At 45.7% G+C, this 3,564-nt stretch overlaps 1 pseudogene; it reads right to left on the bottom strand.

The window, feature by feature from the left end:
* Positions 1-211: 211 nt before the first annotated feature.
* On the bottom strand, positions 212-1,251 carry LOC121026540 (keratin, type I cytoskeletal 19-like; annotated as a pseudogene).
* Between the last annotated feature and the right edge of the window lie 2,313 nt (positions 1,252-3,564).

Here is a 3,564-nt window from a genome sequence, read left to right as displayed (position 1 = left end):
TCTTTTGGGCTGACGAAACGTTCTGGAATTAGATATGGAGATGAATGTACGAGCGTGGACTGAAATGTACACTTTGTTATTTTTTCCCTTGAGCCATAAAGCTTTATTGCCAGGTCAAGGGAAAAGCTAAAGGTGGGGTCCCCCACCACCCATGCCCCTGCTCAGGGGAACCCCTCTGCAGGACAGCAGGAAGCCCAGGAGGCTGCCAGACTCAGAGAGCCTTGGGAGTGGGCAGATTGTTGCAGTGCACGTCCTGGCCTTTTGGGCGGGGGTAGGTGGCAATCTCCCGCTCCAGCCACGACTTGATGCCCATGAACTGCTGGTGCTCCTGGTTCTACCGCTGGGTGTCCTCAGGCACATCCCTCAGCTGGGCTTCAATATCACCAACCAGTGCCTGGATCTGGGCCAGTGGAGCTCCAATGCGGGCCTCTGTTTCCACCAGTGTGCCTTCCAGGAGGGACTTTCCTGCTTAGTTGAGCCTGACGTGCCACCGGTCAGTGACCTCTGTCTTGCTTCTCTACATATTGGCTTCTCGTGTCGCCCAGGATTCTGGCAAGGTCGATCTCCAGAGCAGAATCCACTTCCACACTGACCTGGCCACCCACCTGGCCCCCCAGGACACTGATTTCCTCTGCTGGTTCTCCTGCAGGTCGGCCAGCTCCTCCCTCAGGTCTTCGATCTGCATCTCCAGGTTGGTCCTGGCTGGGGTCAGCTCATCCAGCACCCCACACAGGCCATTATGTCGGCCTCCTAGCCCAGACCTTGTTGGAAAGTCATCTGCAGCCAGACAGGCATTGTCACTCTGCAGGACAATCTTGGAGTGCTTAATGGTGGCCACAAGATTCTTGTCCTGCAGCTCCTTGATGGTCTTGAGGTAGGGGCTGTAGTTGTGGGCAGGCCTGCAACCGGCTTCTGGTACCAGTCTCAGATGCCACCTCCAGATCTCCCTCGACCTCCTCTAGTGTGTGCACCTTCTCCAGGTAGAAGCCAGAAGCCCATTGAAGTTCCGTATGGTGAGTTTCTCATTGCCTGCCCGCAGCCTGTCGGACCCGGCCAGGCCATCTGCCAAGCTGCTGTAGCCGCTCCAGGAAGATAAGGATGCAAACTGGGCAGAGGACCTGGACACAGCGCGGCCACCTGAGCCCCAGTAGGTGCTGGGCATGCAGAAGGCACCTCCAGTCCCAAAGCACAGGGAGCCACCGCCCCAGTTCCGGAGGGCCAACTGGAGGATAACTGGCGAGAGCTGTAGGAAGTAATAGAGAAGGAGGATGCAGCCACACCGGTTCAAGGAGCAGTGGTCAGAGGGAGGGAGCCTGAAATGTATACTTCAAATATGTGTATTTTATGGTATGTGAATTTTATCTCAATTTTTTTATTTTAATAATATATTTTATTTGATCCAGTATGTCTAAAATATCATTTCAACTTGTTTTTAATTTTTTGCTTATCTCTTTATTTTTAATTCATTTTCTATTTATTTAAATTCAAGTTAGTTAACATACAATGTAGTCTTGGCTTCGGGAGTAGAACCCAGTGATGCATCTCTTACCTATGACACCCAGAGCTCATCCTGAAAAGTGCCTTCCTTAATGCCCATCATCAGGGAAATACAAATCAAAACCACATTGAGCTACCACCTCCCAATGGTCAGGATGACTAAAATTAACAACTCAGGTTGGCAAGGCTGCAGAGAAAGGGGAACACTTTGGTACTGTTGGTGGGATTGCAAACTGGTGCAGCCACTCTGGAAAACAGTTCCAGAGTTCTGTGGAGGTTCCTCAACAAATTAAAAATAGAACCACCCTATGACCCAGCAATTGCATTACAAGGAATTTATCCAAACAAAAGTGCTGATTCGAAGGGGGCACATGCACCCCAATGTTTATAGCTGCACTATCAACAATAGCCAAAGTATGGAAGGAGCCCAAATGTCCATCAACTGATGAATGGACAAAGAAGCTGTGGTATATACATACAATAGAATACTACTCGGTGATGAAAAATAACAAAATCTTGCCATTTGCAACAACGTGGATGGAATAAGTCAGTCAGAGAAGACAGATATCATACGATTTCACTCATATGTGGAATTTGAGAAACTCAACAGATGAACATGGAAGAAGGGAAGGAAAAAGAAGATAAAAACAGAGAGGGAGGCAAACCATAAGAGACTCTTAAATATAGAGAACAAACTGAGGCTTGCTGGAGGTGAGGTAGGTGGGGGGATGGGTTACATGGGTGATGGGAATTTTATCTCAATTTTAAAGAGACACCATCAAGAAGGAGAAAAGGCAAGTCCCAGAGCAGGAGAAGATATTTGTAATACATGTAACCAGGGAGGTATAACCATAGATATGAGAGGACTTACGTCCAGAAAATGTAAAAAAGAAAAAAAGAAATCAATGAGCAAAAGACACAAAACCCTACAGAAAAATGGGCAAAAGATGTGAACAAACATGTCACGAAAGAGTAGCCAATAAACCAAAAAGTATTCAACCTCACTAGCAATCACAACCTTATAAAACCATAAGTCTAAAACAACCGCCAATCCAACACTTAAACCTTTACTCTCATACACCCATTCTAATGACTGCAGTTGAAAATATGGAAAAACTCCTGGGACGTTACTCTTTTCATCACCTCTAAGGGGAACCACAGCTCTGACTTCTAACCGCATAGCTTACTTTTATTTGTTTTTGAATTGCATATTTGTTTGAATATGGCTTCTTTGGCTCAACATTATGTCTGTGAAACTAATCCATGCTGCTGCATGTAGCAACAGGTTGTTCATTTTGGTTGCTGTGTTGTATTACTTCATATGAATAGATTGCGATTTACTCACTTATTATTTCTGTTGCCGAGCATTTGGGTTGTTTCCAGCTCTTGGCTGTGACATACAAACACTGCTATGTTGAATGAAAGAAGTCAGATATGTAAGAATGCATACTCTGTGGTTCTATTATACTGACTACACTAGTCTATGGTTTTAAAGGGGGGAGCGGGGGTTGGGGGTCGTGCCTGGGAGGGGAGATGAGGGAGGCTTCCGGATGCTGGCTATCTTCTGTTTCCTGATCTTGATACCGAAACTGGGTGTGTCCCCAGTGTGCTCATGTGGGTAGCGTGCAGTTAGGATTTGCGCTCTTTCACGTTTCATTTAAAACACCATTCACAAAAATAAACTCAAAATGGATAAAGGACCTGAATGCGAGACAGGAAACCATCAAAATCCTAGAGGAGAAAGCAGGAAAAAACCTCTCTGACCTCAGCTGCAGCAATTTCTTACTTGACACATCCCCAAAGGCAAGGGAATTAGAAGCAAAAATGAACTATTGGGACCTCATGAAGATAAAAAGCTTCTGCACTGCAAAGGAAACAATCAGCAAAACTAAAAGGCAACCGACGGAATGGGAAAAGATATTTGCAAATGACATATCAGACAAAGGGCTAGTATCCAAAATCTACAAAGAACTCACCAAACTCCATACCCGAAAAACAAATAATCCAGTGAAGAAATGGGCAGAAAACATGAATAGACACTTGTCTAAAGAAGACATCCAGCTGACA

The sequence above is a fragment of the Herpailurus yagouaroundi genome, unplaced genomic scaffold, assembly GCF_014898765.1.
Source record: "Herpailurus yagouaroundi ecotype Mexico unplaced genomic scaffold, PumYag 128691, whole genome shotgun sequence".
NCBI lineage: Eukaryota > Metazoa > Chordata > Mammalia > Carnivora > Felidae > Herpailurus > Herpailurus yagouaroundi.
Note: the sequence above shows the minus strand (reverse complement) of the source record. Positions and strands in the feature narration are given on the sequence as shown.